At 37.6% G+C, this 11,675-nt stretch overlaps 1 long non-coding RNA gene across 2 annotated transcripts; it reads left to right on the top strand.

The window, feature by feature from the left end:
- The first annotated feature begins 965 nt into the window (after positions 1–965).
- LOC115650026 lies at positions 966–11,352 on the top strand. Of its 2 annotated transcripts, XR_003999983.1 has the most exons (4): positions 966–1,491; positions 1,581–1,710; positions 7,619–7,663; positions 10,363–11,348. It is a non-coding gene; the product is annotated as an uncharacterized LOC115650026 (long non-coding RNA). The 2 variants fall into 2 exon arrangements; XR_003999982.1 differs by having other exon boundaries at positions 971–1,491; positions 7,619–11,352.
- The last annotated feature ends 323 nt before the right edge of the window (positions 11,353–11,675 follow it).

Below are 11,675 nucleotides of genomic sequence, written 5' to 3'. Positions count from 1 at the left end.
ATAAGCTCTGATATGAGTAGAAAATACTGCTCAAATTTATAATGAGACATTAAGCAAGCTTCCTCGTTTAATTTCTATATTTTCTTTAAAATAGTTTATATTTCTCTAACATATTTAGTATACCATAAACTGGCTTAATTCAAATCCTAAGTGTTATGTAGAACAAATATGAGCCAAAATAATTTAAATTATAATAAAGGATGATATAATCTACCCTAAATTCGACGATTATTTGGATGATACCTTTAAAAAAATGTCTGACCCCTGTACAAGTTTTGGTAGGAATGCATGATGATTAAGGTTTATGTCCGAAAGTATTCAAAGGGGATTTTCTTCACCTCCTCACCACCCGTTATGCGATTAGACCCAGGCAGCACTTACTCACCCCTTCCTCAGGCAAATTTCACTGAATTTCAATTATTCCATAGCTGAACTCAATGAGAGTTTTGCCTTGCTAGAGTCAGGGTTGAATAAGACTTATTGTTATTTTTAGTGTTTGTATTATTTTATTGGTTATAATATTTTCCTAAGGACAGAAGAATCTATAGGTGCATATATTTAAATCTATATTCATAAAGGAACATAGAATTAACCATATAGAAGAGAAGATAAAACCCTTATATATTCTCTCTGTTTCCTCTTACACGCACATATTCTATATATACTGATAGAATATATATAATATATACACAAATACAGAATATATATATATATACACAAATACAGAATATATATATATATATAATATATACACAAATACAGAATATATATATATACACACAAATACAGAATATATATATATATACACACAAATACAGAATATATATATATATATATATATATATATATATATATATATATATATATATATATATATATATATATATATATATATATATATATATATATATATATATATATATATATAATTTTTCACAGTAATGGCTGGGCAGATTTGTATGTCCAATGCTCTTGTTTTGAAGAATGTTTTCCTGTGGCGAAGGTGCCAGAGTAAACGAGTCAAAAAGTGGTGGCGAACTGGGTTAGCAAAAGGTGAAGGTGAAGATCATTAGAGGTTTTAGGGCTGGCTGTGGCTGTTCTGCTGGGTTTGTGTGGCTGTGCCCAGAGGGCGGAGTTCCTGCATATTCCTACCTCACCGGAGAACCTGCCCTCAACTCCACTGCAGTTTATTCCAGACAGATGGGACCCTCCAGAAAGAAAACCTGCCCAGCAATCTCAGCAAGCCTTTCCGCCAGCAGGGTAGGTGAAGATAAAGAAAACCTCCTCTACTCCCTACAGGCAGATCCCTGTGATGCGAATTAAAGTACGTGACAGACTTCTGTCTACACATACTATTTTCCACTACCCAAATAATAACCAGCTCGTCTGCATGACTAAAGCATAGTTTAAAAACACCAGTTATATCTGAACTGTTTGTTCCCAAAGTTAGGATTTTCCTCCCCCTCCTCCCCAGCTCTGTAATTTAATCAGGTAAGATGCACATTTCTTCATTTTTTAAAATAAATTCTGCCAGTAAATCTATGAGTTTATTTTTAACGTGATTTCTTTTTCTAATTAAGAGAACTAAAGCCAAGGAAGAGACACGTGCAATGTTTTGTTTGGCTTTTTAAGACGCTGTGCAGAACTACCTGTACCTGAAAGACAAGAAAGGATGCCAGGATGCTGTCGATACTTTCTCGAGCAGATTTGGTGAGTGTACATTTTATTCCTCTGCACTCGTAAGACGGCTGTACTCACTGATCTCAGCAATATTTACACGTAGACCTTGGGAGGTGATTTATCTTTTCGATCTCACTGTAAAGTAGAAATATGCTTTAGCGTGAAGAACTTAATACGTGCTTTCCTTTTCCAGAATTAAAGCTGTTCTTTAACCGAAGTCTTAAATCGATGCCTTTTCGGTGTGTGTGTTGGAGGGGAAGTGGGGGTAGACTGTGTTTCTAAAAAATAATAACCCCCCCCCCGGACATTTAACCTTTGGGTTTTACAAATGGGGATGGGTTTTTCGGTGGGGTTTATGTCTTCCGGGTATAGTGTAAATATTGTTAAATTTCTTAAACGCACAGGAAGCTACTCTTGCCAAAAATTATATGAGAACAAAGATGGAGACTTTTAAAATGATGTATATAAAACGAGCATCGCCTTTGCTCTGGATATACCAGCAGGCAAACGCTTGCCCCCAGAAATGGAGACTGAATCCCTTGACAATTTCAAGCTCCACTCTAGAGTTTGAGGGGGGGGGGTGTTTTATTTTATTTTATAATAGATCAAGGCATTTCTGCTCGTCCTCCCACCCTCCAAAATGCTGTGCCCCTGCTCGTCAGAGATATTGAAATTTTAATATACCTAGGTGCTATACTTTGTAAAACGAGAGGGTGATGACAGTGTTGTCCTGCTCGGTCTATTGATTTGACAAACTTGATCATATCTCCCGGGGGGGGGGGCGGAGAGTGGGGGAGCGAAACTGTTTCTAGACTGACTGAAGTTCTGGGTTTTATGCCTTCGACACGGCTAGGGGGGAAAGAACAATGCATCGTGCCCGACTATGTTAATGATTTTAATTCCCTTGTTCCGCAATTTGTAATCTCATGAAAATAATTAATTTTTAATACACCAATTTAAGTTACCAAAACGCAGTGAGGTAAGACAGCTGCTGAAGGTAATCAGAGCAAATGGTAATGAAGTATTGAGGGGTGGATCTCCCCATTCACACTGCAGGAAATGGAAGCCGTGTACAGTTCGTTTCCCTGGGAAATGTATATACAAAGAATGAATTAGCTTTAAAGAGAGTTGACAAATTGTTGACAGTTTGGCCTATAGATCTGCCTATAGATTACATTGGTTCCCTAAGGTATAAATAAGACGTTTGTTGCTTTCTTTAAAAATTAGTTTGGATTTAGAAATCTATAGGTTTATATTTGTATGCTTATATCGATAAGACTATGGGTCACCATAGCGATCTCGGTCGTACATCCAGTGCAAAGCTGCTGTTAGAGAGACAGCAAAGCTGCTGTTAGAGACGCAGATGGTTAGATCGAGATGTATAGATATAGATATCGCTATGGATATGCTACGCCTGCCGGCCTCAGATACAAAGTAAGCAGCGAGGAGTCTGCTGTGCCTGGGAGCTGCTCTCAAAGCAGCAAAGTGAGGGCGCTCTTGTCTAACAGGAGAGCTGGAGCTCTTTGCTTGTCACACACATACAGGTTCGATTTTCAGGTGCCAGAGAAAATGACTGTAGAGCAAAACCATTAAAAAAAAAAAGTCGATCCTTAGTGTTTACACAGTGCCTGTTTCAGATCTCAGCACTTTATCTGCCAGTTGATAAAACTATATTTTCCCTGTGGTAGACTTTTTTAAAAGGATTTTGCCCCTTTCTCTTTCCTGTTCCTCACCAGTTTGGCAATGACTTACGGTAATTCGGCTGATCTGCTTCTCAGCAAAGTTTACATTTGCTTTAACGATCCATACAGTTCGCTGACCGCAGCTGGGGACTGGTTGTGTTGTAGCTTTCTTGTTGTGAGCTGACAACAATATGGGAATAATGTATTAAAGCACAAAACCCAAGCAACTGCCTTTGCCCCTTTTACAATGCCATTTAACAAAACGCAGGCTAATACCAATGCATATGAGCAAGTCATCTCAGTAAAACACTGGAGAAATGTTACAGATATCAGTGTTTTAATTTAACGAAAGGATTATCAAAAACAACTTAATGGTGTATACATATAATTACCTCGTCAAGGCTATCAAATAAAATAGGAAGCATTTTTTCTATTATTAATCAGCAAGATGAAGATATACTATTAATGGTTTTTAACTAATAATAATAATAATAATAATAATAATAATAATAATAATAATAATAATTATTATTATTATTATTATTATTATTATTATTATTATTATTATTATTATGTGACGAGTGCAAGGACACATTACAATTCTCAAAATAGGATTCCTTCTGTTTATGTCGAGCTGTTCTTAATTCCACCGGAAAGATCTATTAACTTAGGCTATACGGTCACATATGAGGCTGAAAAAAATCTTACATTTGTCATCCTGCACTAAAAAACATTAGTAAATAACCCCAATAATGTTAACTGCAAATTGTTACTTAATGTTAAGACTGATATTAAATGCATTCCTCATTCAAGCGAATCTGACTCATTCAGGTCAATAGGGGTTTGGAACTGCAATGAAGGCAGGGACCCGACGGGCTGCTGGTTTTATTTTCTGTTGCGCTGCATTCAGTAGATATCCCTTTCACCGTGACATGAACCTGTGAAAAGATACTTTCTTTTCCTTCGGATCTGCAGAATTCTTGTGGAGCAGGAGATTGTGGAGCTCAGAGGGTTTTTATCGAGATTAAGCTGAGTCGGAAAAGTTCAGTTCTATAGGCGATACCTTGGCTAAATTCACCGCTGATTTCAATGGGGCCAGGACATCCACCCAGAAATTATTTGATAGACGGTATTTAAGGTTAAATTATCTTTTACATCCATCATATACAATGGCAGAGAAATTGCCCTTAACGGCCAAAAATCTTGTTAGCATCTGCACATAGAAAAAAAGTCTCATAATTCTTCAGTGTATTCGACGAAGGGCTCAAATCTTTTTTTACAAAATTGTAACCGCATGTAAATAGTTAAAGCCTGCTGTTAAAATTCGAGTTTTCCAAATGGCTACAGTATTTTTGAAAATTTAATACGAGTAATATACACCCCGACTGCCCTTTTCAGGTAAAAATCTCAGTGATGTTATAGCAAAGATGGCATTACTCTTCCTTTTCTCCCTACGTGTAAACACACACACACACACACACACACACACACACACACACACACACACACACACACACACACACACACACACACACAGGCGTGTCAGTTCCACCAAGGAGACTCTTTAACTGAATATCTTAACTAAACAAAAACTGAAACAATTATATGCTGACAGATTATTAGAGGAATCTGTTCAAGGGAATTAATACAGATCTGATTAAATGTATCAAATAATAATTAATATTTGTTCATGCTATGGCTTGTAGATGATTTGCAAATGCTATAATGGTTAGAAAACCCAGTTTTGTTCTTCTGAATGCACCTTCACTGTGTGTGCGTTTTGAAGGGAAAATCTCAGTGACATGAAATGGAAACTGTATTTTTGTTATCAAAGGTTACGAATTTATGAAGAACACACGAGAACCATATCAAAATTGCATTGAGCTAAAGTGTCAATGATGTTTTAAAATAAATACATTCCACTGCTTTTGGAAGATATTCTTATTGTAAAGATTGGGATTCATTTTCAGCATGAAAATTCTTAAATCGGCATTAAGCAATCATGTTATTATTTCCACAGCTGCTTATTCAATTTGGATAAAGTTGTCTACTTAAGGAAAAATCCGAAAGCCATCTTTTCTGTCAGATCATTAATATAATGTATGACCAGGTGGAAGGGTAGGAGTTATTAACACTATTTTTGATGATTAAATCAGTGGAGTTAAATTACTAATAATTAAATATGGATAGTGCAGATTGCAAGTTGAAACAGCAAAATCGATTGTCTCTTCATCAATAAGACAAATGTTGGCTTGCTTCCTATTGATTAGTGTGTTTATTTATGCAGAGGTTTGGTATTTACTTACATATTTCTGTTTCTTTTTCTCCTGATTATTATACCAGGTTGGTTTGAAAGAAAGATCTTATACCGGAAAACACACTTGACAGATCCATTTTTAGCAAACTTGATAGTGGATTATTGCAATACAGTAAATTTAACAAATTACTTATGCATGCTTACTTTTCAAGCAACTAGGAAACCATTTCAGAATAAAACCTCTTGTTGCATTCAGAGTTTTTGCTTTAAAATAAAGATAAATTATGTTTAGATACTTTTTTATTAAAAAATAACCCTTTTAAATAAATGGTTTGGTGGAACTAAAGACATTACACAGGAATTATACTTTGGCTTTACTTTCCCACTCTCTCCCTTCCTTTGTAAATCTAAATATGTTCCTAGCAATAGAGTAGCCTCTGGAGTTTTGTAACAGCTAGAATTTCAGAATCTAGGGTTATATGAATATATAAATCAGACATCGGCTGATTGTTTTTTAAAATCTGCATTAAGATATCATAGTAGTGGATAATAGCAACAAGATGCTTTAGATACCTTTGTGCCTTCATGTTTTAATATATTTAAAAGATGTTGCGGCTATTCCTGTGAACTCTTTCTATAATTGGAGCATCATAGATCGAAATGGATTTTTTTTAATCTACATTTTAAATGAACATTAAGATACGGTAGCACCTTCTTTTGCGGCTGTTTCGGGAGATGCCGTGACGTTTCAGCCATGTTTGCTATACTTTTCTATAATTCAGAATGATAATATTACAAATGGCAATATTATTCCGCTCACAAATACCCATTCCACTCTATCGTTTAGGAAAAGCTGTAACGAAGCAGTGTGAAAACTTAGTCACTGAGGAGGAATTATTCCTGTTGTAGTCGTCAAATCATCATGTTCGACAATAAGAAAGGAGCCAAAACATTTTAACGATGAAGATAATTAACTGTTTGAACAATTTCTCAAGGGTCGTGGTGGATTCTCCATCACTGGCCATTTTAAAATCAAGGTTGGATTTACACACACACACGCAAACACACACCCCGCAATTTTTTTTGAGGGGGAGTTCTATGGCCTGCGTTATATAGAAGTCAGACTAGATGACCACAGTGGTCCCTTCTGGCCCTGAGATCTGGTTCTATGACAAGAAGGAATTATTTATTTTGCATAGACGGTGAATTCATACGTTTCCCAAGCTGCGTTTCACCGTATCTACCCCAAAACTGTCATTAACATCTGTAGGTAATTTTCCTGTTTGTCAGAAGAGTGTTTAAGGGTAAGCATTATAATATCAATACTGTTCTAAAGGTTGGGAAATGAAACCAATGTGGGATCCTTTGTTTATGATCCTGCCTAGCTGTCAAATCGCAATCTAAAAATATTAGTGCTTTTTGACTTTAAACAACTGCTTTCTTGCAACTTGTAGATGTAAAATGCCAGCGCATCAGATGATCACATAGATAAACCCCCGCCCCCCGCCGCCGCCGCTTTCTTTCTCTGGTATAGTTGAAGGTATATTCTTGAATCTTATAGCGTTAAGTCCCTCCTGTGAATGAACTAGAAAACACTCGACAGATCGTGAATAATCGTTTTAATGAGTGTGTAAAGCGTGCGATGAGGTGCACGGAGCTGTCGGGTTAAACAAACAACTTGTACCCTGACGAAATCTGATTGTTAAAGTGCAAAGTGGTGTCAGTCCAATTTCCATTCCAGCCCTAAAAACCACAGATCTAAGTCGCAGGAGTCCAATTTTCCCCATTAAAGAAAAATAACAATATTTTCTGAACGCAAGTGTGATCTTTAATGTTAGTCCTTGCTGAACAAAAAGACCATTTGCAAGCCATAAAGGTATCAAGGTTCTTGGTTTGGTTATGTCTTTAGGAACAAGTTAACAAGTTTATTTTTGACATCTAACTAGAGATTATCTGATCGATGTGGTAAATATTTTCCCACTTTTTTGTTTGTTCACAGATCATTGGAGGTAAACATGGGGTTAACTGGATCAGAATAAATGAGGTGGGTAAGACTGTATTATAGCTATTAACATTTGCCAGATGTTTGCATTTCTGGCAGGTTTTCTAGCAAAGGTAGGTACAGGTATTGGGTTTAAGTAAGATGGATACTATAATGTTCAACTATAGACACTTTGTGAATACTCAATATCCAAGTCATCAGCTCCCAGGAAGACAACTTTCAGTAAAATGTTGTGGAAAGAGATAGAGACTGAAATTTGTGGGGGAAATATTGCAGGTGTTTATTATTATTATTATTATTATTATTATTATTATTATTATTATTATTATTATTATTATTATTATTATTATTATTATTATTATTATTATTATTATTACAATACAATAATAATAATAACCATTAAATATAAATAGCAACCTGCAGACAACTCAGAGCATCCGATGTCCTCAGGAGAGACTGAAAGGTTTGTATATGTTTGGGATGCTCGGAGTTCTACCCTGCTTTTCAGGTAGAATTCTTTTATTTACTCAGACAAAAACTCTAATTCAAATCAAATGGACTTTTACCTTTATTATTAATCAGCCTCATCATCATCATAAGCTTATTTTTACGGCAGGTAAAAGCCTTCAAAGTGGGCCCATATGGGCTAGACCCTGGAAATCCCACTGAAGTCAGGATTTGGTTTGCGGGCCGACTCAGAGGAATACATAACGGCGATTCCTTGAAAGCAACCCAAATGGAAAATCAAACCCATTTAAAAATTCCCAGGTTACACATCTCTATTTAATAATTTTTGAAGAATTAGTTTAATACAGATCAACTATATACATATCTTTGTCTCTCTATATATTTTACATGAATATAAGTACAGATGTGGGACCTGATCCTCTGTCCACTGATATCATGGAAATTTTGCCTGTGACATCAATGGGAGCAGGATCTGGACCTTTTATCATTTTGTATGAGTATGCAGATGGCGTGATGACAGTGTTTTTCACATGTTGATTCCAGCCTAGTATTTCTATAGTTCGAGTTAAAACTCTAGATTTTTTCAACACCGTAATTTTGTACTGAACTCAGGGATGTTGTAGGTATTAAGGAAAGTATATAAACTGATTTCTTGTCCTAAATGCAATGAAATTTATATTGGGTAGGTGCCATAGAAATCGCTGTCAAAACGCTCATAGATTTCAGTGGCATCAGGTTCGACCCGTTTTCCAAACATTTATAACTAATATACCATACAATCACACAGGACTGAGAGAATTAAATCTGAAGAATATCCTATACAGCGAGCTATTCTTTAACAAACGCTGAGTTCAAATGTTATGATTCCAACCATTGTTTTACCCCCGCCACCGGCATGATGCAGATTGCAAAAATCCAGTCTCTATGTAGTTTTACCATCTAAGGGTCTTCTCTTCTGTTCCCTCTGCACCCATTGGGGTCAATGGGAGCTAGGGTTCAGAGATGAATTCCTGACGAGAAAAGGAAGAAACATTGTTCACAGAATAACAAAGAACAACAGACAAACATAACATTCTTTTACGTTCTGCTAGCCCTGAATTGATCCTGACAAAGACTGGAAACAAACAGTGGCTTCTTATGTTTTCTAACATTTTCATTTTTAACAAAAATGTTTTAAAAATGTTTACTTTGTATAATACGCACCTACACCGTTCGTCCAATTGTTTAGGTAATAAATAAGGCTGTCTATATAGAACCCTTTAAAAAGCAGCGCGTCTGTTTCATCCACAATACAGGCTCTTTTTATAATCCTGTTTCAAATATACAAACACACACGTTACGAGGTTGTGTGTGTTTGTGGATCTACTTCTCGAAAGAAATGTACTATCAAAACATTAATTATATTTGAAAGGGAGACGATTATTTGTCTGCGAAAGAATTACATCCTTGAATATATATTCCGTACAGATCTCATCTCCTGTCTGCAACGAGGGTTGCAATTGTAGATCTGTCTCAAATGATGTACCCTAAATGCAGGAAGGTGTATCACATTACAGTTGTAGAGAAAAGGGAGATAATCCCTTTATTTTACACACATCTGTAGGATGATCGTTAAGGGAATGTTGAAATCGACTTGCAGTTGCAACGGAAACATGTCAAGAACATGTACATTCGTGTTCTTTACTACCGAAAACACAATGATTTTTAACATATAGACACAGGGATGATCCCAGTTAGTTATTAAACACTGTAAATCACCAGGGCTTTGGCCTACAAGTCCTGTTTATTTTTAAAAAAATGCCAAAATTGACATGCACATATTAGTTTAGCTTGCAATTAAAATCTATCAACGGTGTGAATCATCAATGATATTTTTTAGATTGTAGTTTATTTATTTGGCTTTAAATGATGAATAACCCGATTAAACAGATTTCCTCATCTTGCTAAACTTGTGCTGCGAATAATAACGATGATGACGACTCCTTTTGAATACTAGCTGTAGCAGGGAATCTTGAAATCCATTCATTTGAGTATATTTTGTTCTGGTCTTTTTCAAGTACTGCTCCATAGTCCTGCTTTTTTCGTTCTTCCGCAAAGTCAGGCCTGGTAATCACTGATGAGAGCCCCTAATTCAGATTCAGTGGCTGGATCCTTATTTTCATGTTTGGGGTGACGGGAGAAGGCGATTTGTCCCTAAAATGTACTAAGTAGTGAGGCTATGGGAGACCAGCCTAGCATCTGAGCCTCAGGAGATGGGTACTTTCCCCCTTCAGAGTGGTCCCCGGATCATCTTTCTTTGGCTACGGGAAAATGCCAGCGGGGGTGAGGAGGCTGAGGAGAGCTCGCCACAGGCGTGAGGCAGACGGAGCAGCGCAGAGTGCGTTACTGTGTGTGGCTGTTTCTGGGCTGTGTTCTCTGTCCCAGTAGGGATCTTTGGAGGAAGAAGGTGACATGAAGAGGCGCGTCTGACAGCCAAAGTGGGGGAACTGTCCGGGAGAAGGACACGTGATGAATGGAGAGCTGCGTGGTCACGGTGCAAAGGCAGAATAGGACAGTGTGCTGGTACCAAATGTCTTTTTTTTTTTGTTCGCTTGAACAGCACCACAAAAACTGGGGGGAGGGGAAGAGAGCTGGGGGTTGGGAGGAAGAGATCTGTGGAGTTAGTGGCTGTCTAGAGTGTAAACACGAGCCCATCATCTCCCCGGGAGGAGAGGAGTCTGCTTTTGTCAAACCTGCTAGTGTCTGGAAGATAAAGGCAAAGAGGCCACTGGACCAGCCTGAGATTCTGCCTTGAAATCTGGACCCGAAATGATTCAAAGGACAAAAAGGGGGAAAATAATACTAAAATCTCCCACGCAGACAGCTGTCCGGGGTTAAAACCGGTTATTTGTTAATTGCCTTGATATAGTAGAGAGGAAAGGCTGCCACAGAACGTAGGGGCGGGGGGAAGGGGGGAGGAAACGGTTTCAAACAATATCTGATTCCTTTGGTAACTTGGTACAAGTCTCAATTCAGCTACAGTCCAGGCAGCTCTGGAGGTTGTGGGGAGGCTGGAGATGTAAATGTTGTAACTTGTCGGATTGCGTGTGACCCTGAGCGATACTACTATGATTTCAATAAACACTTTAAAATCGACTAAACTAGCTCCTCCATCCGTCAGAAAACATCACTTCGAGTCTCGAATAAAATATTGTGGAATAGTCTGAGCTAAACGTTGCTTTGCAAAAGCACTTTCCTTGCCAATCTCCCAGTAACTGCGCACACCCTGGCACTGGGAGTTCTACAAACGACTCCGTCTTTATATCACTTACCAACAACAGGTTAAAATGCACTTCTTTCACTGTGTTCTTGGGAAATGGGAGTGTGTGTCCGGGTGTGTTGGGAGAGGGGAGGAAGGGCGCTGTTGTAATGAATTCGTTTGGAATCTGCACCCAGATCCGTATATCTTCTTCTCTGACCATGGGCAGACAACCCCAGTTTTGGTCTGAAAACATATTCGAGTGTGCTCAGTGGAGAGCGAGCGGGCGAGGTCCCTTCACTTTACTGGAAATATGTGGAGTGCCGAGATCTGTACTACAACCAGACT

This window comes from Gopherus evgoodei, chromosome 4 (genome assembly GCF_007399415.2).
Source record: "Gopherus evgoodei ecotype Sinaloan lineage chromosome 4, rGopEvg1_v1.p, whole genome shotgun sequence".
Taxonomy (NCBI): Eukaryota; Metazoa; Chordata; order Testudines; family Testudinidae; genus Gopherus; species Gopherus evgoodei.
Note: the sequence above shows the minus strand (reverse complement) of the source record. Positions and strands in the feature narration are given on the sequence as shown.